Source organism: Oryctolagus cuniculus, chromosome 5 (genome assembly GCF_964237555.1).
Source record: "Oryctolagus cuniculus chromosome 5, mOryCun1.1, whole genome shotgun sequence".
NCBI classification, from domain to species: domain Eukaryota; kingdom Metazoa; phylum Chordata; class Mammalia; order Lagomorpha; family Leporidae; genus Oryctolagus; species Oryctolagus cuniculus.
This window is the reverse complement of record NC_091436.1, coordinates 126010250-126036585: the sequence shown is the minus strand read 5'-3', so window position 1 is coordinate 126036585 and position 26336 is coordinate 126010250. Positions and strand designations below refer to the sequence as shown.

Genomic DNA, 26336 nt, shown 5'->3' with positions numbered 1-26336 from the left:
TATGCAGGTGACACCCAGAAAGAGGAGGTGACAGGGAAAGGCACAGCCTTGGGAGTGCCCCATCCCAGCATGTCCTTGAAGGGGCTTTATGGGGGTGTCCCTGAACTGAAGTCCAGGGCGGGAGGGGGTGAAGGCCCTCGGGCTGAGATCCTAGGACAAAGGTAGGCCTCTAGGGTCATTAAGCTAATCCACCAGGGGTCAGCGATTTCAGCCGCACCTGGCTAACTGCAGGGCTGAGGAGGGCGAGCCGGGCACCTCACGCCAGCAGCCGGGCAGGAAAGGGGCGTGGGGCGGGAGTGGGACATGAAAGCAGGCCCGGGGCAGAGGTATGATCCGCTGCCAAGTCGGACACACAGCGCGGGGAGCCGGGACGAGGGGCGCGCACGGCCTGGGCTGAGAGCATCCCCCAAGCCCGGCGCTCGGAGGAACCACGCGCTCCAGGGCTCGGCGCGCGCGCGCTCGGGGCCGGCGCCGCACGCGCACGCGCGCCGGCCGTCGCTCCCCCGCCCGCGCGGCTCCGGCTCCCGCGCGCGCGCACTCGAGGCCTCCCTTGTGCGTCTCCTCCATTCGCTACGTGCAGAATGGTCCGTCGGCAGCAGCTGCAGCGCCGGGTGGGAGGGGGAGGAGGAGGGGAGGGGGAGGTGGCGCGCCGGCCTGGGGGAGGGGCCGCGGCGGGCCGGGCGAGAGAGGGGTGGGGAAGTGGGGCCGGGCCCCCGGAATGGGGGGGGCAGGGGGAGAGTCTGGGTGGGCTCGACACTCAACACGCCCCCCCTCCTCGTCCCCGCGTCCTCACCAACGCGCCGTTCTGCAAGGCCATGGCGGTCATTCCCCTGCTCCCTGCCCCGGCGTCCTGGAACCCAGCCGACCGAGAGGGACTTTCCCCGTGTTGTCCCCTCCCCAGAATCCAGACCCAAGAAAGAATCACTTGTGTTGTCCCCTCGCCCCCCTTCCCCACCCAGCCACATTCCCAAGCTTTTGTACGGGATGACCCAACAGCCAGCCCTTCCCCACTCCCCTTCCACGGGCTGCGGGGTCCCCACGGGGTGCTGCAGTCTCACTCCCCTTCTCTCAGCACCCCCGCCCCGCGCCCCGGGAGGAAGAGGAGCGGGCAGGACGAACCCCGAACCCCGGAACACTTTTCCCAGCGTTCTCCATGCACCCTGCACCACAGCCACACTAGTGGGTGGCCCAGAGGGGCAGGCTGCTGCCGGGGTCCCCAGTGCCGCGTCGCAGGGGACGTCGGGAGGGCTAGACTGGCATTCCGAGGCTGTACCCACACTCCTGTTTGGAAAGAGCTCCCCGGGAATGCAACGGTGAGGGACCACCAGGGGCTGGGTCTCAGCTTAACCTTGAAGGTCCCCAACAGACCAGCTTCCTGTCCTGCGGGGAATCCAGATGTGGCCCAGATGTCCACAGCTGTCCCCTCCCAACGGGTGGGACACCAGCTCTTCCATGCCGCCCCTCCCAGCCCTTCTTCCAGGGTCAGCGGAGGAAAGCCTGTGACCTCCAGTGCCCCTTCCCCATCCGGGCTGCCGGGAGGGGGCTACTCCCTCATCCTCCTCTTCCTGCCCAGGTTCACCTCCAAGGCTGCCTCTGAAGTGCAGCCTGCGGTGTAACCCCTAGGCCTCTGCTGACAGGTGAAGTCCAGGGCACCAAGAGGGAAGGCGTCTTGGGTCGGTTTCATTACACACAGTCACCAACCCACGATCGGGGCAGATTCTCCGGTCCCCCCCCCCCCCCCCATGGCCTCGCTCTGTCGGCGGCGCCCTCTGCTGGCACATGGAGAAGTATGGAAAAGAACAGAGCCGTGCCTGCGCGCTCAGGGAGAGTCTGGGGAAAAGAACAAGCCCAGATCCAGTGAAAACGGAGCTGGCCACCGGCGAGGGAAGCACGATGCAGCCTGCCGGGGTGGGGGGAGGGGTTGAGCAAGCTTTACGTGGGCCTAGGGTGACGCCCCAGGGTGGCCCTCCGTGGGTGCTGAGTCTCAGCTCACACACATCCCTGCCAGCTGGGAGCCCTGAGCCTTCTAGCCACGCCCAAGCTTTTAGGGGAGAAGGTGACCCCAGGGGAGCCGGCAGCAAGGACCTCTCTCTGCCCACTCCCCCCTCACGTAGGCACGCAGTGGCCCCAGCCCAGAACCTCGGCATGGGAGGGTTGGAGGAGGGGTAGAGGCCTGCCTAAGAGAGGCCAGCCTGCCCAGAGGTGAGATCTGGGTCAGCAACCCATCACCTTGCCTGTGGACGCCCCATCACGTCTCACACGTGGGGCCAGGGTGGGGCCAGAGCCGCCACTGGGCTGGGCAGGTGCTAGGCCCTGGGCCTCAGGGCCACCAAGGGGCAGGACAGCAGGAAAAGAAGGAAAGGGTTCTCCCTGCTGCAGATAACAGCCCACAGAGAGGGGGCACCAGATACCCCCCAACCCACCCTGCCCTGCATTTGGAGTTTCTCCCTGTGAGTTAGGTGAGGGGACGGCAGGTGCACCAAGCCCTAGGGGCTCCTAGCACCCGCCCCTCCAGGGCCTCCCAGAGAGGCCCTGGGGACCTCAGCACCTGTGCAGACCTTTCACCAGGCCGGCTCTCCCAAGGCAGGCCCAGCAGGCGCCACATCCCCCAGGGCCCCCCTCAGCTCTGCAACCCGGCAAAGCCAGAGGCCTGGTGACCGGGACCACCCCCATCCCCGCCCTCCAGGCCGACTGGGCTGATTCACTGCCTCCTACCTGACCGGCCAGGCCCCCTTCCAGACCCAGCCTGGGCCCTGCGGACTCCCAGGGGCAGGACTGAGGCCCGGGAGGGAAGAGAGAGCCAGGCGCTTTAATTGGAGGTAATTAGTTAATGTATCCTCAAAGCCGTGGGGGAGGGGGGAGGGGCGGCGAGGGAGGAGGGGACTGAGGCCTGACGGGGCTCCAAGCTGCTGAGTCCCTTTCGGGCCAGCACCCCCCTCCCCAACCTGGGCCACCCTGCCTCAGCCCTGGGGTCAGAAAAAAGCAGGTGTCCTGGGGTGGTGCCAACTGGAGTGAGAAGGGGACACTGGTATGGGAACTGGGCCCTCTCCTGTCACCTCCCAAGGTCATTGTCCGCCCCCTCCCCCCTCCCCCGCACGAGGTAAGGGCCCATCCTCCTTGTCCCTGGCTGCGCAGCAGAAGCCGGAGGCCGGCTTCACTGGGCCCTGCCGCGGGGGGCCGTTCCCGTGAACCCGGGAAAGGGGCGCCCGCGGACGGAGCCCCCGCCGGGCCCCGGGGGGGCGTGTCGCCGGCCGGCGGCGTGGCGGGGACTCTGGCCGGCAGCCTCCCGCGCCGCCTCGAGCAGCTGACCTGCTGGCGGCCGGCCAAGCCAGGCGGCAGCAACGTGCGGCGCCGCATGTCGCGGGCGCCGCGGCGGGGACGTGTGGCGCGGCCGGCGCGCTCCTCCCCCACGCCGGCCCATTCATAAAACCCGCGGGGCCTGGCGGCCGCGCTCTCCTAATTGCAAACTCATTAAGGAGTTTGCATCTCATTTGCATGGAAATCGTTTCCTGGCCCTCAACAGAGAAACCACCTCCCCCCACCCCCGCATCAGCCCCCCCACCCAGGCCGGCTCCTTGATCCACAGTGTGGGAGCCGAGGCGGGGCCGGAGGGGAGGGTGGGGGGAGGCTTAGCTGTACCCGCACCCCACCCCGCCCCCGTTAGGAAGGGAGTAGGGAGGTTGGCAGAGCACCCACCTAGCAGAGCCCTGCCTGCACCCCAGGTGAGCGGGCCTGCCCCGGGGGGGCCAGCGGTAGGGGAGGTACCCACGGGCCTGGCGGTGCTGAGAGAAGGGAGGAGGCGGTGGGCAGTCCCAAAGCAGCTGGTTGTACCTGGCAGGAGTAGGGCTGGTGGGTGAGGCTGTGTGTGCCCGGCCTCACGTACCTTCCCCGCCACAGGCCATGCCCCCACCCCCATACCCCTCACCCCCCAGAACAAGCGCCCAGTGACTGCAGAGACAGACATTCAGTCACGACCCACAGAGGCACCCACACCGGGCCAGCCAGCCTGGCCGCCACCCTCCGGGTAGACAGACGCCTCTGCAAACCAGACTGTCCTGCAGTGGTTACAGTCACGGAGCTTCTCCAGGGACCTGCCAGGGGAGCAGGGACCATGGGGGCTTCCCTGAGGGGCCTGCCCAGCAAGGGGGCACGGAAGGCTCACCGTGTGTACCCCGAGTGCCTCCCCAGGCAGGCACTGTCCTTTCCTAAGTGGGTGTGGGGAGGGGTGCCCCCGTGGGGCAGGGGGGAACAGCCCACACTGTTGGAGGTGGACTGGAACTGTCTACACCACAGATACCCCTGGGGGACAGCGGGTGCTGGTTCTGCACCCCCTGAAAAGTGCTCAGGACATTTCAGCATCTGAGTCTACGATGAAAGCCTGTGCCCGCGCTGGGCCCCTCCCCAGACGTGGCCCTGCTGGTGCTTCCTGTCTGCCCACACTTGTCACACCTGTTGCCCCTCCCCGGACTTCCTCCCTTCCCTCACCAGGACATAAAGGCTGAGCAAGGATGTCAGGGACCACTGGCCACGGGTGCATCCCCAGTGGGAGTGAGCTCACGCCATCCACCCAGCTCCTGCAGCCCAGGGTTTCGAGGGCGTGGTTCCGGGGATTCTGGAAGCAACTGTTGGATGGCTCGTTTGTTCACCGCATGCTTTTTTTTTCCCCCGTGTAGTGTGAGTGCATTTTACAAGGTAAACAATATAAAAGGCTATTCCTGTTACAGGTGTATGTGCAACCATTTTTTGAATGACGAGGGGCACAGGACTGGACTCCAGGTGGAGAGGCCGTGGGCAGGGGGTGGCCCGTCTTGTCCATCCATGTGTCCTACTTGAGTTGTGATTAACACAGAGCTGGGGAGGGAACAGGGATCATGGACAAAGCGTTGGAGGCACAAAGTCCACCCCTAGAATGGACAGGCTGGAGACATGAATCAGAGAGGACCATGGCCACCCCCACCCATCCCAGGGAGCAAAGCCCCTCCTCTGTGTGCTAGGCTCCTTACTGCCACCCGATTGGCAGAGCCAGGGAAGGGTGCCACCTGCCGCCTCCCTCCCAGCCTGGCACGAAGCCCCCTGGAGATGTCAGACTCCAGAACTCTGACCTCCACCAGCTGGGTGACGCTGGGCACAACACAGGACAGCCATAAGTCTTGTCTGTAACACAGGCCCTTGTGGCCATTGCCTGGCCCATGTGCCCAGCATGGGATTCTCGCTGTTCGGTGAGCAGCAGGTGCCCCCTAAAGAACCTGTTGAATTGTGATCTGGCGTCAGCATGGAGGGGGAGAACTCTGAAAGCAGACCAACGGAGCCCTGCCTGCAGAAATGAGGCGCCACCTCTGCCGCCTTGGGTCTCCTCCAAGCTCTTGGCTCCTGGGGTGGGGGTGGGGTGTCCTCCCCCTCTCTCAGCCCAGCGCCTTTCCCTGGCTGCACTGCCTCACTTCAACTGTGAGCTGAGGGTGACACCTGGTGGCTGCCTATGTAGCTGCAGGACCTTGATCTGTGCACGGGCTTCTGGAAGATCGTGGGGTCTAGGTGTATGAGGAAGCCGATCTTCCCAATGCTTTTCCTAAACAATCGCTTTCCCTGCTCCGCCCTCCAAATCTCCAGTGCTAAGTGCTGCCCCTGACCGAGGGGCGGCAATGGTCAAAGAAGGCTCTGCCCAGCCCATGTGGCCCCGGCCCCAGCTCCAGGCTGAAAGCAGTAGCGGTCACTCTTCCACCGGGTGCTGCTGGACATCATGGAGGCAACAGCTCACTCAGTGCTCATCAGTAGGATCTGTTAGCATCACAGAGAGCAAACCAAAGCACAGCAAGGGTGAGCCACTTGCCAAGAGTCACACAGCCACTTAGAGCCCACGTGATGAAATGGTAGCATTCAACAGGACACAAAGAAGCTTCCAGGGGACAGAGGAGGCCACGAGGAAGCAGGCTTCCCTGGAGAGAGAGGCTGTGCCAGCTCGCTGGGTGGGTGACCTCTGCAGACCGCCCCGGCACAGGAGCCATCTGGGAGGCGTCCACGCCTGGCCAGTCCTACAAAGAGACCAGAATCAGTGGGCTGGGGCTGCATGGGTGTTTTTAGAAGCCTTCCCAGATGATTCCATGCACAGCAGGGCTGAGCACAGAGCCAGGCCGCAGGGGTCAGGTCCCCAGGCCACCTGCCATCCTAACGGCTGCCCCAGAGAAACCTTCTTACTTCACCGCCCCCAGCTCCCCGGGGTGAGCTGCCTCCCCACCCCTAGGAGCCCCCTTTCCATCTGGAGCCTCCTGAGTCCCTGACCCCAGGCCTGGCCTCTGGGCTGGGGCAGGGGGGGATGGGGGGGCAGTGAGGAGAGGCCACAGGGAGCTTAACCCCAACAGGATGAAGGCGCCATAATTAGGGTCAGGCGGTTGGCTCAGCCTGCGGAAATCCCCAGCTTAGTAGGGGTGGGGGGAGGGGGCTCAGCCCAGGAGAGGGGGTCAGGACAGAAGTGAGGGGGCAGGGGAGCCCAGGCACATGAAGACCCCAGGACCTAGGCCCCAGCCACCTCCTATGGGGGCCACCAGGGGTCCCTCCACACTGTTCACTGCCTCCCTGGGGTTGCTGACCCCTGGAGGGCGAGCTGGGCAGCACCCTAACCCCAGGGGCCCTGCTGCTCCCCCAGGCTGGGGCCGCCCCACCCCTGCCTTTGGCGGAGGGCGCCGGTGGGAAAGGGTTCTGTGCAGGTTCCCAGGGCGACCCGGGCCTCCGCCTGCCTGTAATCCTCACGGAGAGATCGCTTTCCACTGTGGAATGTAACAGCTAGGGGACAAAGTGGGGCGGGGGAGAGAGCAGGTGTGAGCCAGGGAGCCTTGCTGGGGGCACTTCCCAGCCCCCTCCCCTGGCCCTCCAGCAGGGGCAAATGCCAAGAGAGAAACTGAGGCCTGCACCTGACCTCCAGGCACCAGGGCTCAGGGGTCGACCAGGTGTCCCCCAGCAGATCCTCTGCAGCCCCTCGCTTTGCAGGGGAGCACGTGGGTTCTGAGAGGCAAGACCTAGCCCAGCTCGTGCAGAGTCAGGACCAAAGGCACCCCAGGACCTGCTGCACACACCTGATCAGGAGCCCCCGGCCCCTCCTGGGACCTGGGCTGCATGAGGCAGGGGATGCTGAGGGCAGGTGCACACCGATCACTGCAAATCCAGTGTGGCCAGGGGCCAGTGCCGCGGCTCCCGCCCTGAGAAGCAGCACCAGTCCCTCCAGGAAGCCTTCCAGGCTGAGCCCCAAAGCCCTGCCGTGTGTTCACCGTGCACACACAGCCTTGGCCTTGTCCCACTTCACCGCTTCCAGCCTACCTGGGCCTCCGTTGCCCTGGTGATGGGCTGGCTGTCCCTGTGGCTTGGCCCAGGAACGCCTGTGGGAGGCACAGGTCCATGCCCAGCCCAGCCCTGACAGTAGGGGGGCTTGGGAGTGAAAAGGGCACAGCGCCCCAGTGAGAAGTGTACCCCACCACCCCGCGGGCCAAGGTCATCTGGCCCAGCCACTCAGGACCTTCCACTTGGCCAGCAGTGAACTTCTGGGTCGACCACACCTTCATGGAAGCCTCTCCTGGAATGCAGTCATTCACTCGCTCACCCAGGGTCCCTTGCACAACCATCTTGCACGTCTGTGGGCTGCAGGAAACCCAACCCATTTTCCAGGATGCAGCCTTACCTCAGAGGCAGGGGCTGGTCAGAGACCCCTCCTGGGCCTGCTGGGGCGCCCAGTGGGAGTAAAAGGTGCTGAATAGCACCCACATACACACACACGCACACACACACACATGTATACACACACGCACACACATTCATGTTGTACTGTGGTAGCTTGCACGCCCCGGGGCCTTCCACACTCATAACCACCCAGGGCCATCCAGGTGGGAAGGCAGGGCTGGGTGGGGAGAGTCTCCCACACACGCCTCCTCCCAGCCCACCCCCTCCATCTATGTAGGAGACAGGATTTCCCTAGAAGGAAAATTTGAAAACGTGACGTTAGCCCCCAACTATAGAAACAGCGACAGTGAGGACAGCTCAGAGGCCTCATTGTCCCCGCCTGGTACTGACTTTGTTAAATGCATGGGAGTCGAGTGTCGGACACAGCTCTCCCCAAAGCCCAGCTCGCCCTTCCACCCCCCGCCCAGTGCCCTGGGCCAGACACACACACGCACGCATGCATACCCGGTGGCGTGAGGCCCCGCACGTCCCAGGAGACGGGGTGTCTCAGCTCCTCCACTCCCCTGTGATAACCCAGCTGCTTCCAGGAGGACAGGCACGTAGCCTTCGGGCCAGCCGCGGCCAGCAGGTCCCAGGCAAGCTGCCAGGGCCAAGCGCCCCAGGCCTGCTGGGCCCTGGAGGGTGGCCTGGCCTATGGCTGACCCTGCTCAGCCTCAGCAAGGGTGGGGAGTCCCCGAGCCCCTCCTCTGGGCCAGGCTTCAGTGCAGGGCGGGGGCGCTGGGGACCCCCAGAGATCTGCCCGCTCTTGGGAGACACAGAGCGAAGGAGGAGAATCCCTGGAGAAAGGGGGCGGGGATGGCAAAGGAGAGGGGGGAGTGAGGCTGGGAGTGGTAGGTGTGTGTCCCAGGGGCTCGGCCAAGGGAGGCCAGCAGGAGCTAGAACCAGGGAAAGGGAAGGGCCCCGTGCCATGGCGTGGCACAGGGAGAGATGGGGAAACCGCCCTTGGAGCAGCTCCGTTTGGGCCCTCGCCCTGCCACTTACAAGCTGGGGGACCATGGGCAGGTAGCTGACCCTCTCTGAGCCTCTGTGTCATCTGCAACAGGGAGGTTATAGTAGCACCCACTGGGAGAGCAGGCAGTGGGATCTTCTCTGTGAACCGCCAGGTGGCGCACCTGGCACGCAGGGCACCCCGCCTATGGCAGCTGTTCACAGCCAGCACACGAGGCTCCAGGAGCAAAGCTGCCAAGGAGCCCAGCCCGCACCCAGGGCTGTTGGAAAGGCGGTGACCGCGGAGGGATACAGCCGAGGGTCTGGGGCCCCTGACCTCACTGCCCTTGGTCCTTGAGGGCATGGTAGGTGAAGAGGAAGGGCAAGTGGCCCTTGTTGCGGCGCCAGCATCTGCAGAGGACTCTGGGGGACTCTAGGGGGACTTCTCTGCACCCCAAGTCCTCACCACTCCGAGAGGAGAAGGGACCTGCCCAAGGTCACTCAGAGAGCGAGGACGGAAGCAGGCCCGAGTGAGGCCCTCACCCGTACCTCTCCGACGCCTGCAGGGAAAGACCTAGAAACCACGGTGCCTAGGAACAGGGATGGAAAACCCCACTCCTGTTCCCACTCAGACCTTGCACCAAGACCTTGCTGAGGCCTAGAGAAGACTGAACCCCTCCAGAGCAGACCAGAGGACACCTCCTCTGGGAAGCACCCCGCCCCCGACCAGTGATGTCAGGGCTGCCCGTGTGGTCTCTTCTCTTCCCTCAGCATCAAGATTCTGAGGCCAGAGGCAGACTCAGCCCAGCTGGAAGCCCCAGGTCGGACACCAGGATCCAGATCCAGCGTAGCTTTTGTGTGGAGGGAGGGAGCTCTAAGCATGAGCCTCAGGGGAGGGACAGAGCAGAGCCCTGGCATCTTCCTCCTCCTCCCTCCTCCCTCCCCCGTGCCCGGGGCCCCATGCTCCCAGCAAGTTCCTGGTGCAAGCTGTCCCCTGTCCCAGATGCCTGGCATTTACCGAAAGAGCAGCTGATGGCACCCGCGCAGGAGCGCGCGGCAGCAGAGGGCAGGAGTCGGATTTCAAAGGGCCTGAAGAATGACAGAGGATGTCCTGGTGTCAGAGCCGGCCCCAGAGCCCTCGCCGCCGCCACCACCCTGGACGTACCCCGCCCCAAAAATGGACAAGGGAGACGAACAGGCTAGCAGAGGAGACAATACCCCCAAAAGCTAACAACACCCCCAAAAGCTAACAAGCGCGAAAGAGGCTGAGACGCCCCAGCAAAAATGCAAACGCGAATGCAGCCCTGCGTGGGTGGGGAGGCGGGGGAGCGGAGCCCTGGCTCTGTGGGCAGCCGCTCCGGACTGGGGTGACTGTGCTTAGTCACATTAAACACGCGGACTGCCCTGTGACCCAGCCACCTGGCTCTGGAGTGCATCCTGCGAATCCCAGCCCCGTCCCCGGCGAGAGCAGAGCAGGGGCCCCGCTGCGGTGGTCTGAAGCAGCGAGCCCTGGGTTTACACACACCGCTGAGCTCCCTGACTCACAGGGAGTAAAACGCACCGTGACACAGGCGCGGACCAAGTGCCATGACCAGGGGCGGGACGGGGAGGGGGGCAGAACAGAAACAAAGCAAGAAACGAGGGGGATGGGGGGGGCATACAGGAGCAGCTGGGATTGGGTCCCACTCCACTTCCTACCCAGCTTCCCACGAAGGTGCCTGGGAAGCAGCCGGGGCTGGCACAAGTCCTTGGGCCCCCGGCCACCCTCGTGGAAGACCCGGATGGAGTTCCTGGCTCCTAATGTTTAGGGAGTGAACCAGCAAAGAAGCCAACGCCTCTCTATCTTTCTGTGTTAGTCTTTTGAAGGGAGGGAAAGAGGGAGGGAGGGAATTTTAAACCAATAAATAAATAAATAAATAAAGGCCAGTGAGCCTGCTGTGAGCTGAGGTCCACAGGAGACCAGCGGTCCCCAGAGCCCTCAGCATTGGCTCCGGTGCTGACCTCAAGGTCACCTCTCCCACCCACCCTTCAAGGACAGAGGAGGGGCTTGGCCAGAGACAGCCTCCGTAGATTCCGGGGCGGGGCCAGAAATGGAAGGGGGCGGGGTGTGGGGGTGTTGGGGGTGGGCAGGGAGGAAGGCGGATGCCTGGAGGCAGTGGGAAGCAGCCCCTTTGCCCCCGTGGAGGTTCCGGCCTTCAGGTGGTTCTTGGGTGTGTTGTCTGTAGGGAGACACACAGTCAGAGAGCAGAGCTGTGGTGTTTCAGTCTGAGGGTGAGGGCAAGGGACTTGGGGGGATGAAGCCAGCTTGGCCGAGCCTGGAAGAGGTGCATGGGCTCCCAGCACTTGGCTCTCTTCCTCTGTGTGGGTTTGAGGGCATCCCTAACAGATTCAGAAAAAAAAATAAAATCTTCCGTATGACCTTGGGGAGTAGCCAATCTGATGGCGGAGACACAGGCCCCTGCCAGCCTTGCGGCCATGCAAGACCCTTTGCGTCTCCTTAGCCCACCACTGCTGGCCAGGGGCCGCTTGGCAGGACACAGGCATGGTCCTGTCCTTGGCTCCACGCCCCAGAGCCAAGCGTCAGGCGGGGTTCCAGGTCCAGCCCCACCCTGCACGTGGTTCACATGTCAGCAGCACCTGCCTGCATCAGGAAATGTGCCGTGGGTCCCAGGCCGTGATCGGGCTGGGGGGGGGGGGCGCGGAGAGCAGTGCCCGCTGGCCCAGCCCGTCCCAACCCAGTCTCTCCGTGTTCCTTGCTCCTGCCGCCTCTGCTTCTGCGTCTTTATGACCGGCACTGGAATCACCAGGCAAGCCTGAGGATTAAACGAGGCAAGGTTTCATAAGAGCCCATAAAAGTTACCAGGACCAGGGGCAGGAGCTGGCCAAGGTCACACAGGCAGGTGGTGGCGGAGCCAGGTTGTGCGCGGTGCCAGCCGCCACCCCCACCTTCAGGCCTGCGGGCCAGTGCACGGCGTGTTCTCATCCAGAGCCCAGGGTGGTGCCCCCGAGACCCTCCCTCACACCTCTGACTCAAGGGAGCATGTGTTGTGGAGATGCAAGCCGGGGAGGGAGGATTGGAGACAGAGGGATGCTCCAGGGACCTGTGTCTGAGCCTTAGCCTGGCCTGTCTCCCCTTGCACTACAGCCGTACCAAGGTTCACACACAGGGTGAGGCCGTGTCACCTGGGACACCAGTGTCCTCACTCCCTAGCTGGGACAGCCAAGGCACAGAGAGGGCGACTGACTTTCCCCAAGTCCCTCAGTTCGCAGGCAGCCGAGCTAGGGCCTGGTCCCAGGCAAGCTGCCTGGGCTCTGTGCTCTTAACCATTCCCGTTCACTCTCAAAGTGCCGCCGCCGCCTTTTCCTAAGGCCAAACTGCTCATTTCCCGGGGAGCTGGCGGTGGCTGACGTGGTGGGCAAGGGGGCAATTGCGAAGAAGGCCACGTGGCAGGTGGCACAGAGTTAGAGTGCTCGTCTCCAAGTGGCTGCTGCTGCTTCCAGCTGTGCAGCCCTGGACCTTGCATTGACCTCTCTGGGCCTGCCGTTGTCACCGGTAAACAGGAGAAGACAGTAGCATCCCCTCGCAGAGCTGTGACAAGGCTTTGACGAAGCAAGGGGCACAAGGCAATCAACCTGGCACATAGTAGGAGTGCAGCGCTGGCTATTAGCATTACTAACTGTGCGCAGGACCGGCCCCCAGCCAGGAGCTTGCCTCAGTGGTCCTGTCATGGGGCTGTGCACACAGAGGGTGCTCACTGTCTTGGGCCAGGTTCACAGAAGCTGGAGGAGGGGCTCCGGGGCTAAGTGACAGGCACAGGGGCCCCTGACGGGAAAGGACTCGGCCACAGGGCATGGCCTCCGGCAGGGCTCTGCCAAGTTCCACAGGGGAATTCTGGGCTGTGCCCGGGGATGTCCCCACCCCAGGGAAGGGGTGGGGCCCTCGCTCTCCTGCACTCATTGGCCAAGGGCCTGATGCCAGGAGTGGGGGCTGGGGAGGGGAGGGGGACTTCCCAGCGTGAGGCCAGGAAGGGTGTATGGAAATGGAAAAGGGGGGTCTGGAGGGATCTGCCCCTCCATAAATGCCCACCCAGCCTCTGAAAAGCTGAGGTTCCCATGGCGTCCAGGGGGTGGGACTGCCAGGCAGAGGGCAGCAGCTCTACCTTACACAGCAGAGTCCTGGCAGGTCCCTAAGCTGGGAGGGTGCCCACGAGGCCAGTCTCCCCGCCAGCCGCCAAGGCTGGACCGGGCTGCCTGAGCTGACCTTGGCATTGACCTTGATCGTCCCTGCTATGCACCTGGCACAGGTGCCGGATTCTCCACACAATTCGCTTCACCTCTCCCCGCATAGCATCTCAGCGTAGAGATGCAGAAATTGCAGCAAGAAGTGGGTGAGGACCCTGCTGGAGGCCCCGCCAAGAGTCACCAGCATTCGTCACGAGGGAAATGCCAATGACACCCCGTGAGATGCCACCTCCCACCCCCAGGATGGCTGCAATAGAACATTTTTTAAAAATTGGTTTTGGGCCGGCGCCGCGGCTCACTAGGCTAATCCTCGGCCTTGCGGCGCCGGCACACCAGGTTCTAGTCCCAGTCGGGGCACCGGATTCTGTCCCGGTTGCCCCTCTTCCAGGCCAGCTCTCTGCTGTGGCCAGGGAGTACAGTGGAGGATGGCCCAAGTGCTTGGCCCTGCACCCCATGGGAGACCAGGAGAAGTACCTGGCTCCTGCCATCGGATCAGCGCGGTGTGCCGGCCGCAGCGCGCCGGCCGCGGCGGCCATTGGAGGGTGAACCAACGGCAAAGGAAGACCTTTCTCTCTGTCTCTCTGTCTCACTGTCCACTCTGCCTGTCAAAAAAATAAAAAATAAATAAAAATTTTTTAAAAATTGGTTTTGAAGATTTATTTGACAGGCAGAGGAAGAAAGAGAGAGAGATCTTCCATGTGCTGGTTCCCTCCCCCAAAGGGCCACAGCCTCCAGAGCTGGGCCAGGGCTGAGCCAAGCCAAAGCCAGGAGCCTGGAACTCCATCCGGATCTCTCACTTCCGCACTTGAGCCATCTTCCTCTGCCTTTTCAGGAACATTAGCAGGGACCTGGACCAGAAGCGGAGCAGCCAAGGCTTGAACAGGCGCCCATATGATATGCCAGTGTCACAGGCAGAGGCTTAACCCACTGTACCACAAGGCTGGCCCCAAAATAAAAATTTCAAAATGGAAAATGACACACGTCGGCAAGGATGTGGAGAAGCTGGGTGCCCCCCGCACTGCTGGCGAGAATGGCAAAGGGCGCAGCTGCTAGAGAGAACAGTGTGGTGGCTGTGCCATGAGCCCAACACGGAATTATCACAGGACCTCATAACCCCACGCCTGGTTTCCATCCAAAACCTTGAAAACAGCTCTTCAGACAACATACTTGTGCAAGAACATTCATAGCACCATAATCCACAAGTGAGCAAAAATTCAGAACAGCCCAAATGTGCACGAGCTGAGCTGATGCGCCCCACGGGGCATATCTCACAGTGGAATAGCACTCAGCCCTGAAGGGGGATGGCGTACCAAAGCTGGAGTCGGAGCTGCGTATCAAAGCCGGCACCCTGATGTGGGACGTAGGAGACTTAGCTGCTAGGCTAAATGCCCAATCCCCGGACTGTTTTAAAGAATAGTAAACATACACACATGCACACTTGCATACATATGCACACACACATACATTCATGCACACACATGCACAGTGAGTTAATGGCAAAGCCTGGACCAAACCAGTCCTTGGCCCATCCCTCTGCGGGCCTGGGAGCTGTGACACAGAGTCAGCCACAAACACAAAAGTCACAAGCAAGCCACCAGCTGCTTTGCAGCCAGGAGTCGGGACACGGTTGTTTCAAACCTGTGTACGCTTTGGTCTGCTGGAGAAATGCAAGTTCTGGCCTAGGGTTCAGACAGACCTGGATAGCAAGGCTGCTTCTGCCCCTGGCTGTGTGACCCCAGGAACAGCACTGGGCCTCTGGTGTCTCAGGGGGACAGTGGAGAGCAGAAGCAGCAGCCCAGCGCGTTGCTGTGAGAAGCAGGAACCTGACCCAGACAGGGGCCCTGGCCAGTCCCCTCCCCTCCTTCCCTGCCACAGGGGCCAGTCCACCTTCATCCCCAGAAGTCCGTGCGAGAACAAGCCCCTTGCTAGGAGGCAGAGCGCACACAGCTCCTGCCCCGGATATCTGCGCTTTTCAGAGAAAGCTGGGTGACTCGTGGGAAGCTGCAGTTGTACAATGAAATGAAGAATGTTCCTACACGCCCATGCATCCCAGCCCGAGAGCTCCTGAGCCGCTCACTGCCTGTGCCCCCCGTCCCGGCTCAACATGCCAGGGTGAGAGAGCCCCCAGCCTTTCTAAGGAAGCCCTAACTCATCTTTCTTTCTCTACTGCTAAGAATGAAAATGTTCACCTGGGGCCTGGTATTGTGGCACAGAGGGTTAAGCCACAGCCTGTGACAACGGCATCCCATATGGGCGCCGGTTCTTGTCCCAGCTGCTCCTCTTCCAGTCCAGCTCCTTGCTAATGCGCCTGGGAAAGCAGCAGATAATGGCCTGAGGGCTTGGGGTCCTGCACCCATGTGGGAGACCTGGCTGGAGCTCCAGGTTCCTGGCTTCAGCCTGGCCCAGTCCTGGCTGCAACCGCCAATTTAGGAGTAAACCAATGGATGCTCGCTCTCTCTCCCTCTCTCTGCCTTTCAAATAAATAAAAATAAATCTTATTAAAAGTTCATGGGCCGGCGCCGCGGCTCACTAGGCTAATCCTCCACCTAGCGGCGTCGGCACACCGGGTTCTAGTCCCGGTCGGGGCGCCGGATTCTGTCTCGGTTGCCCCTCTTCCAGGCCAGCTCTCTGCTGTGGCCAGGGAGTACAGTGGAGGATGGCCCAAGTCCTTGGGCCCTGCACCCCATGGGAGGCCCGGATAAGTACCTGGCTCCTGCCATTGGATCAGCACAGTGCGCCGGCTGCAGCGCGCTGGCCGTGGCGGCCATAGGAGGGTGAACCAACGGCAAAGGAAGACCTTTCTCTCTGTCTCTCTCTCTCTCACTGTCCACTCTGCCTGTCAAAAAAAAAAAAAAGTTCATGGAGGGGCCGGTGCTGTGGTGTAGTGGGTAGGGCCACTGCCTGCAGTGTCAGCATCCCATATGGGCACCAGTTCGAGTACTGGTTGCTGCACTTACCATCCAGCTCCCTGCTAGTGTGCCTGGGAAGGTACTGGAAGATGGTCCAAGTGCTTGGGCCCCTGCATCCACATGGGAGACCCGGAAGAAGCCCTGGCTTTGGATCAGCCTAGCTCTGGACGTTGCAGCCAATTGGGGAGTGAACCAGTGGATGGAGGACCTTTCTCTCTCTCTCTTTCTGCCTCTGCCTCTCTGTAACTCTGCCTTTCAAATAAACTATTTTTTAAAAATTTTCATGGAAAATGCATAATGCATATCATAAAAGAGCTATGTATGGATTGTAACATTAATTCCACTTTCCACAAACTTTTATTTTAAAGATTTGATGGAGAGAGAAAGAGAGAAGTCTTCCATCCACTGGTTCACTCCCCAAATGTCCACGATGGCCAGAGCTGTGCCGATCCGAAGCCAGGAGCCAGGAGCCTCTTCCAGGTCTCCCATGCGGGTGCAGGGGCCCAAGGACTTGGGCCAAACTCCACTGCTTTCTCGGCGCTCATATGGGATGCTAGAATTGCAGGTGGCAGCTTTGCCTGCTACACCACAGCACTGGCTCCTCCACAAACTTTCTGAAGCCTGCATCAATGAAGGAGCCCAAGTGGAGGGAAGAGGAGGAAGAAGGAGGGGGGTGGTGAGGGCTTGGGGGAGAAGGGGCGGGGCAGAGCCCCTCATGCCCCAGAGGCACCCCGGGACTTGTTTTCCCAATCGCACCCCTCCACGCCCAGCCACAAGGTGCTTGGGGGCACACAAATGCTCAGGCGGTAGACAGGAGAACTTTTTTTTAGATTTATTTATTTATTTGAAAGTCGGAGTTACACAGAGAAGGAGAGGAAGTGGGGGGAGAGAGAGAGAGAGAGAGAGAGAAAGAGAAAGAGAGAGAGAAAGGTCTTCCATCCGCTGGTTCACTTCCCAATTGGTCGCAATGGCTGAAGCTGTGCCTATCCAAAGCCGGAAGCCAGGAGCTTGCTCGAGGTTTTCCCATGCAGGTGCAGGGGCCCAAGGCCTTGGGCCATCTTCTACTGCGTCCCCAAGCCACAGCAGAGAGCTGGATCAGAAGTGGAGCAGCCAGGACTTGAACTGGTGCCCATATGGGGTGCCAGCACTGCAGGTGGTGGTTTTACCCGCCATACCACAGTGCCGGCCCCAGGACAACATTTTTAAAATAAAGATGTATGTATTTATGTATTATGTATTTATTTATTTGAAAGGCAGAGTTACAGAGAGACAGAGGCAAAGAGAGAGAGAAAGGGGTCTTCCATCCGCTGGTTCACTCTCCAGATGACCACAATGGCCGGAGCTGTGCTGAACCGAAGCCAGGAGCCAGGAGCTTCTTCCAGGTCTCCTACACAGTGCAGGGGCCCAAGGACTTGGGCCATCTTCTACTGCTTCCCCAGGCACAGTAGAGATCCAGATAGGAAGTGGAGCTGCCGAGACTTGAACTGGCGCCCATTTGGGATGCCAACACTGCAGGCGGCAGCCTTACCCACTATGCCACAACACCGGCGCCAGGACAACATTTTGTGGACCCCAGGACTGGGGTATCTCCAGCACAGGCCGCCACCCTGCTTTACCCCATAACCCTGAAACCAGCCTGGCCCCAGGTCCATCATCCTCCCCAGAGCCTGCAGCCATCATTCTCTGGGGTGCTGGCCCCTCAGGGCCTGGAGGGGGGGCTCACACATGGAGAGCAGCCCTGCTGTAAGAGCTTTGCTTTTGCCCACCCCAGCCCTGCAAGGTAAGTACTACTGCATTACCAGGAGGGGAAACTGAGGCACGAGGGACTTGCCGAGGGGATGAACGCTGACGGTCTGGTGCCAGGCTTGGTGTTGCAGCTCTGCTCTGTGCTGTGCCTTGAGGCAGGCACTGCTGTCTCTGGACCCTGAGCGTCTCTCCCCACCGCTGACTTCTCCGTCTTTTGGCTGCTATGCTAAGCCTGCCATTTGCGCCGAGATCTGCCAGGATCAAGAGCTGCGGGTGGGGATTGGGAATCTGAGCCTCAGGCTCTGCTGCCTCAGGAAGCTGACCCCACAGATGGCTGCAAGCCCCCAAGGCCAGGCCCACCGCCACGCGTGCCTGTCGCCCGCCCACCGCCGGCAGCTCTCATGCCTCACCTCTGCTCCAGGGCCCGCCCTAGCACAGCAGCTCAGCGACCGGGGCAGCTGGGACCCCTCGTGCCCACTAGATGGCGCAATGTGCACACAAGTGTGGTTTGACCACCGCCGCGGAGAGATGGAGTCTGGCCACCCACCCCTGTGTTTATCTCACTTTTATCCCAGATCCTCACCCCTGCCAGGGGCCAAACATCTGCATGTGCGCTTGTCAATCAGGCGCATATGTCTTTTAGTTTCATCGGCGAGTACTTTAAAAAGTTCATGGAAAATGCCAAAATTATTGGCAACAAAATAAACTTATTTTTAAATTCCATTTCCAAACTTTTTGAAAGTCTCCCATTCTTAGCACATTGTATATTTCTTTTTCCATTTGGCACTTTTTTACATTTTTAAGATGAATTAATTTATTTGAAAGTTGGAGTTAAATAGGGAGAGACAGAGAGAGGTCTTCCATCCGCTGGTTCACTCCCCAGTTGGCTGCAATGACTGGAGCTGTACCAATCCAAAGCCAGGAGCCAGGAGCTTCTTCTGGGTCTCCACGTGGGCACAGGGGCCCAAAGACTTGGGCCATCATCTACTGCTTTCCCAGGCCATGGCAGAGAGCTGGATTGGAAGTGGAGCAGCCAGGTCACAAATGGGCACCCATAGGGAATGCAGGAGCTGTAGGCAGTGGGTTTACCTGCTATGCCACAGCACAGGTCCCAGGCACCATTTTTTTAAATGTTTTTATTTTGGTCTGGTGCTGTGGCATAGTAGGTTAAGCCACCACCTGCAATGCCAGCATCCCATATGGTCTCCAGCTCGAGTCCCAGCTGCTCTATTTCCAGTCCAGCTCCCTGCTCATGGCCTGGGAAAGCAGCGGAAGATGGCCCAAGTCCTTGGGCCCCTGTACCCATGAGGGAGACCCAGAAGAAGCCCCTAGCTCTTGACTTTGGCCTGGCCCAGCCCTGGCCATTGTAGCCATCTGGGGATTGAACCAGTGGATAGAATATCTCTCTCTGTCTCTCTCTCTCTGCCTTTCAAATAGATAGATAGATAGATAGATAGATAGATATTTTTAAAAATAAAATGTTTTTACTTGACAGGCAAAAAAAACGGAGCGACACAGAGGTCGCCTGTCCTCTGGATCACTCTTCCAATGCCCACAACAGCCCCCGAGCGGGGAGATAGCCCAGGAACTCCAGACAGGTCTCCCACGTGGGTGACAGGGACCAACTACTTCACCCCCTGCTGCTTCCCAGGGTGTGCATTAGCAGGAAGCTGGAGTCAGGAGCCAGAGCCAGGCAAGAAACCCAGGGGCACTGGGGCCGGCGCTGTGGCACAGCGGGTTAAAGCCCTGCACTGAAGCACCAGCATCTCATATAGACGCCGGTTCTAGTCCCGGCTGCTCCTCTTCCAATCCAGCTCTCTGCTGTGGCCTGGGAAAGCAGTAGAAGATGGTCCAAGCTCTTGGGCCCCTGCATCCACGTGGGAGACCCAGAAGAAGCTCCGGGCTCCTGGCTTTGGATTGACATAGCTCCGGTCAGTTGTGGCCATCTAGGGAGTGAACCAGAGGATGGAAGACCTCTCTCTCTGTCTCTACCTCTCTCTCTAACTCTGTCTTTTGGATAAATAAAATAAATCTGGGACACCAGGCACAGGAGTCCCAGTGCTGTCTTAACCGCCAGGCCAAACCGTGCCTTTGCAGCTCAAAGATGTTTCTGTGGACTCATGTCATCCCCAGGACACCTGCTCTAATGTCCTGCCTGTGTGTGACCCCGAACGACCCTGCCTGGAACCCAAGGAAACCAGCCCCAGGCTCCCCACCACGGGATCCCTGGAGGGGCTGCTCGGCCGGGCTGCCCTTCCTGTGGGCTGGCCCACAGTCTCCCTGCTGGCCCCGGGCCTCCAGCAAGGGCATCTTGTGAAGGTGAGAGCTGCGGTCCTGCCCACTCCCCTGGCAGCCTCGCCGATGGAACCCTCCCTGCCGCCCTCTCACTCAGCCTTTCTGATCACAACACCCGTTCTGTACCTCCCCCACCCCGCCCACCCCAAACCATCCCAGCTCTCGGCATCTTCTCACGCTCTCTGCTTCCAATGCGATCTTCTTAGCTCTGCATCTGTGGCCAGTTCCATGCCCCTGGGGGTCTCCTTGTCTGCAAGCTGGAAACAAGGCGCACCATGACTTCCAACACAGGCCTCTGCCCAGTCCTCTCTCACGGCCGCCTTGCTTCACACACGCATCCAAGGGGCTCAGTCTCCTCCAGGAAGTCATCTCTGATTGAATCCGATACAGACCCAAGCTCTTAACCCAACCATCATCTAGTAAGAACACAGGCCTTTTTTTTGGCCAAAAGTGGGAAGAACAACACTGGCTATGATGCGCTGAGCACCTGCTGTGTGCCGGAAGTCCTGCATCCCGCTCCACATCCTCCCCAGGGCCCTGGCAGGTGGACGAGATCATCTCCACTTTACAAACGAGTAGGTCAAGGCTGAGAGTGAATGACTCGCCCAAGGTCAAGAGCAGAACACTACCAAGGTCAGAACTAGAACTCAGGCTTGCCTGACATGAAGACTTTCTGCTGGCCACACCATCTCTTTCAAAACTCCACCCCTCCTTTCTCCACACATCCACGGTGTGCTCAACATTTTTAAATTGGGGTTTTAAAGACACACACACAGGGATACATTCTACTTATTTAAAAATTAAAGGACTCTGGGTAATGCGGACTCGCCTTGACCAGAACCATCTACCGCCCCTAAAGGAGCCCCTGCTGTCAGCAACATCTTGGGTAGCATCCTAGTGCCTTCTGCGTGCATCCACACACATTTTCCTACGGCCGGAGGAAATAAGTAATCCTGTTGAGTGTTTTCATTTTGTTCCCTTTTTACCCAAACCATGCACCACTCCCCAGCATGGGTTTTCCTGGACAGTGGACATCTGCTCATTCCCACCTCGCCCTTACCTGGAGCTGCTTGCTGGTGTCCCTGGGGCACGGATGGACACTGCTCACGTGCACAGTCCCCTACAGACAGGCATTCAGACTGTTTGCAACTGTCAGTGTTAACACGGAGGCTGAAACCAACATATGCAGGGACCTCAAAAAGTTGGAGGGGGAATGGAATTAAAGTTTGCATAGGTGCAAAAAAGTTTTGAAACAAACTCATAGTTTGTTCATTATGCACATCTTCGAAAGCCTCCTGGTACATGTACAGACCTCTGTGCCCACTGCGCCATGTGCTCTGTGCAAGGCACGGCCGCTCACCACTTCTCACCCATCACACGGGGGCTTGCAAGCCCGGAGGTGGTACCCAAGGTTACCTACGTGGGACTCTGCATGCCTGAAGCATTCTAAGGACAGCGTACATAACCCTTACCAGGTTTCAGGCTAGGTTTGTTCATTATCACTCATTTAAAGGTACAGAGACAGATCTTCCCCCAATGTTCCCTACAGGCGTTCAGCTCCAAGCCAGGAGCCTGGAACTCCATCCGGGTCTCCCACGTGGGTGGCAGGGGCTCAGGGGCTTGAGCCATCACTGGCTGCCTCCCCAGGTCCAAAGTAGTGGGAAGCTGGAATCAGCAGTGGAGCTGATCTCTCAGACAGGATGCAGGTGCCCCATGCAGTGTCCCAACTGCTGCGCCTAGCACCTGCCCCATAAAAGCCGGAAGTGCTGGGCTGTGCTAACGCCCTAGCTTTATGCTCCAGGTAACACCAGGCGGAGTGCTCAGGGGGACCACGCAGGCAGCACAGAGCCTCCTCTCCCTCGTTTTGTGGCAAGGATTCCAACCAGAGCTGAAAAACAGGCCCTTCGGAGCCAGACACAGACCCACATCCTGGCCCCAGTCTCCGCTCTGCCAAACAAGGCGAACAGGAGCTGCTCCGCAGAGCGCTTGCGGAGAGGGAAGCCAGGCGCTTGCACATGCGGTGGCCGCAGCTGCACATCCGTGCCCATGGCCTCCTTGGCTCCAACACGCGGTGCTGGCAGCTGGGCCCTCCCCAAGGGCAGGCACTGGGGCTTACCCAGACTCTGCAGCTTCCCCGGGCTCTGAGCTTAAATCTGTCGTGGGCAAATTAGGGGGAGAATGCTACAAGCGCAGTCCTGGGCCTGGCGCTCTGGGTCACGCTGCTGCAGAGGGGCCCTGCAGGAACGGCTGTGACTGCGTGTGGCTGTGCGTGAGTGTGTGTGTGCGTGTGGGGGTGTGGCTGTGCCTGTGTGTGTGTGCATGGGGGTGGCTGTGCGTGTGTGTGAATGTTGGGGGTGTATGGTTATGCATGAATGTGTGTATACATGGGAGTGTGGCTGTGTGTGAGTGTGTGCATGTGGGAGGGTGTGGCTATGAGTGTGCATGCATGTGTGTGGGGAGATGCGTGGCTGTGCATGTGTGTGTGCAGGGGGGTGGCTTGCATGAGTGTGTGCATTGTGTGAGGGTGGAGGTGCATGAGTGTGCGGGTGCATGTGAGGGCCGTGGCTGTGTTGTGCATGTTTGTGCATGTGGGGGTGTGTGGCTCTGTGTGTGTGTGCATGAGGGGTGGCTGTGCATGTGTGTGTGAATGTCAGGGGTGTGGCTGTGGGGGGGCGTGGCTTGCATGAGTGTGTGCATTGTGTGACGGTGGCAGTGCGTGTGTGTGTGCATGTGTGTGGCAGAGTGGCTGTGTGTGTGTTTTTGCATGGGGGGGGTTGTGGCTGTGCGAGTGTGTGTGTGCATGTAGCGGGGAATCTTTGCACGTGTGTGTGTGCCCTCAGGCCCGGGAGACAGAAACCACAGGGGAACGGGTATCCAGAGAGGCAGCTGCAGCTGCCCCAACCCCTCCCCTGGAGGCGTTCCTAGGCTGATTGGACCAATATTTGATCACTACGACACACCAAGTCCTGCTCCTGTCCTTGGGATCACAGGGGACAAATAGAAGACTGTTGGTTCAAGCAAAATGCATGCATTTATTTATTTTAAAGACTGATTTATTTATTTGAAAGGCAGAGTAGCAGAGGGAGAAAGAAAGGTCTTCCCCCTGCTGGCTCACTCCCCGAGTGCCCACGACAGCCGGAGCTGGACCAGGCCAGAGCCAGGAGCCAGGAGCCCCAACAGATCTCCCACATAGGTGGAGGACCGCAAGTACTTGGGCCATCATCTGCTGCCTTGTAGGTGCATCAGCAGGAAGCTGGATTGGAAGCACAGAGTGGCTGGGATTCTGATAAGGGGTGTGAGCCCCTTCAAGCCAGAGCCAACCACTGTCCCACAGAGCCCACCCTCAAGCAATGTTTCCAAGTTCAAGCATGGTTCTAAGGGCTGGAGACACAAACAGACCCACTGCTGGCCTCCAAGCCAGACACAACAGATCCTCCTGAGTCAGATACGTCATCCAGGAAGCACAGTCCTGTGCCTGGCTCCCAGGGACAGAGACCATGGGCAAGACCCAGGAAGCAAGGAGGAGGGCGGGCTTGACTCTTCCTGGGCAGGAAACCTTTTGGGGAAAGGGCATGCCCCTGCTCTGCAGACCCCTCCCCTCCCCCACCCCTACATGGCCACCGGGCCCTACAGAACAGAATTCTTCTCTGATGGGGGGGGGGGGACCCCGGGCCTTCCCCTTTCAGCAACTGATCCCTGTCTGTCCCACCTTAACCACACTCCCAGGAGACAGCCTCCCGCTGCCTGCCCCAGCCCCTCCTCAATGCCTCTCTGGCCATCCCATGCACCTGCCCACCAGGCTCAGGGAATGAAGTCCCCTTTTGCTGGTCAGGGCCCCCGGTGTCCTCTCCCTACTGGCATCTTCCTTAGTCATGTCCCCTCCCTACCACCCGCTCCTCCCTTTCTCTGCTGCCACAGACAGCAACCATGAAGCAGCCAGGTCCACATTTTCCAGCCCTGTGGCCTTAGCCAAGTCACCCCCTCACCCTGTGCCTCAGTTTCCACACTGGAAGCACAAGGTCCAATACAGGGATGCTGTTAGAACCTACCTCCTGGGGCCCCTGGGGAGGCAGGACATTAACAGGGACATAAAATGGGTGGACATGCAGGGAGGGTTCACTAACTGTGGCCATGCACCCAACACAAAAGTGGTCATTAGATGACCAGGGACAGGGCCCAGGGGACAGCATCAGATGGTTTCTTACTGTCCCCATCAAAGCACCCTTCCACCTGAGTCAGATTCTGCCCCCACAAGGAGTCTCTGCACACCCCCTGCAGGACCCCAGCTCGCCACCCAGCAGACGTGTCCCAGGGGAGGGCGCTCAGGGTCTTCCTGGCTGAGAACATTGATGCATAGTCCTCACCGTGCTGTTTCCCACCAGAGCCCCCCACGGCAAGGCAGAGGATCCACTCCTCCACTGACACTAGCTCAGGTCTCTCTCCCACCCCCAGGAGACTCCAGTGTGGCCGGCTTAGCCAAGCTTCTGGAAGACTCATCCACGTTTCTGGTACTGGTCCCCTCATCACCTGCTGCAGGCTGCCTCTGACCCCAGTGTCCACCAGCGACAGCTGCAGCCACCTCCCTGTCCAGGGAGGCTGACCACTTCCTTCTAGAGCCTCCTTCCCCGACTTCCGGGACTCTGCTTCCCCACTTCCCCTCCCTCTCCTTCCCTGACCATTCCCTCCAGATCTCCAGCCCAGCCCCCTCCTGCTTCACCTGCCTCTCCTATTCCCCTGGGCTCCCCTCTCCCTGCCCCTGCCCTCTCCTAGGGTGACCCCGCGATGTGAAGTGCCACACATGTCCAGAGGCCTCGGAAGTCTCTCCCCCTGTTCCCTCCTCTGACCTTACCTTTAGAGAATTTCAGTATCCCCTAAACACCAGCAACTCAACAGGCAGAAGGGAACCCTCCACCATCCAGGGTCCCAGACTCCAAGAGGAACCCCACCCAGCTCCCACGCCTGGAGACCTGGAAGTTACCTACCTTCCCCTGTTCCACCTGCAGACATCGACCAGATCCTGCTCAGTCCATCTTTGGGGACATTTAACAATTGGGTGTGCAGTAGGTTTAGGGTTCCAGGTGCAGGGCTGGCATTGTGGTGTAGCAGGTAAAGCCACCGCCTGTAGCACCAGCATCCCTTTATGGGTGCCAGTTCGAGTCCCAGCTGCTCCACTTCTGATGCAGCTCCCTACTAACGTGCCTGGGAAAGCAGCAAAAGATGGCCCACGTCCTTGGGCCCCTGCACCTTCATGGAAAACCTGGAAGAAGCTGCTAGTCCCAACATCGGATTGGCCCAGCTACAGCCACTGGGCCATTTGGGGAGTGAACCAGCAGATGGAAGATTGATCTCCCTGTTTCTCCCTCTTTTTAAAACTCTTTCAAATAAACAAATAAATCTTTGAAAAAAAAAATCACTGGTGGTGCTCACTTGAACTTCTGGACCCACGCCCTGTTTCCCAGACTGGCTTCTCTATACCAACCTCTTGCTACTCCCCCGACCCCTGACACCACCCCCACACTGCTCTGACCTCCTCCTGCGCTCCCTGGAGCCCCTGCCTCCTGCCTGGCCCCTCCCACCCGCCGCACCCTCAGAGCAGCTCTGTGCGCAGCGGCTGGTGATCCTGACAGATGCACCCCTGACATGAATGCTGAGGCCATGTAAGGCAGGGCAGCGGTGGGGTGAGGTTCCCATCCGTGGTGCCACCCTCGGAGGCCTCCCTGTCCCGGCCTCCCTGCCACCGCCAGGAAGCCCACCATGCAGCAGGTCCCTGGGCATCCCACTCTGCCCTGGGCTGGGGTGAAAGGGCTGAGGCTGGGGTGGGACTCACCTGAGCCCTACTCACCCCTAGGCCCCAGGTTCTAGGCCTCTCGAGAAGCCACAGCTGCAGGCATCAGCACACAGGTGTCCCCACATTTGCACAGGAGAACAAAGCCCTGCCTGGCTCCAGGCCCTGCCCAGGAGCATCTTCGGGGCTGGAATCATATTGTGGCCACTGGGTGCACCCAGGGGGAACCCAAACCCTGCAGCGTGGAGAGCTACTGCATGACAGGCAGCCGAGGGGCGTGGCCAGCCCTGCAGGGGAGGGGTGACACACACCCCAAAGCTCTCTCTTCTTGGCAGGTCCCTGTAGCTCCTGCCGGCCCCTCCCACTGGCCAAGCCCACAGAGAGGTGAGCAGGCCCAAGCCCCCCGGAAGCAGCTCTGACTCCCAGGGCACAGGACAGGATGGAAAAGGACAAGAGGAACCCAGAGAGGCCCTGAGGACCTGACATTGGCTGAGGAGGACTTGGCTAAGGAGCTGTTTGAGCAGGGCCATGGGACAACCGACCCCCTCTCCCTGGGGTGAAAAAACATTCCTGACCAAAGAGGTGCACAGATGCCCCAGGTCTCTGGCAGCTCCTACAGGTGCGTGGATGGCTGGGGCCCAAGGCGCAGGTGAGTGGCCTCTGAGAGGGACAAAGCTCTCCCCTTGACCGCCGGAGGGCGGAGCTGT

General features: G+C 60.2%; 1 long non-coding RNA gene across 1 annotated transcript; it reads right to left on the bottom strand.

The window, feature by feature from the left end:
• Positions 1–5755: 5755 nt before the first annotated feature.
• On the bottom strand, positions 5756–8307 carry LOC138849802 (uncharacterized). The gene is made up of 2 exons (XR_011389015.1): positions 8170–8307; positions 5756–6029 (listed from the first exon to the last, which is right to left on the bottom strand). It is a non-coding gene; the product is annotated as an uncharacterized lncRNA (long non-coding RNA).
• Positions 8308–26336: the final 18029 nt, after the last annotated feature.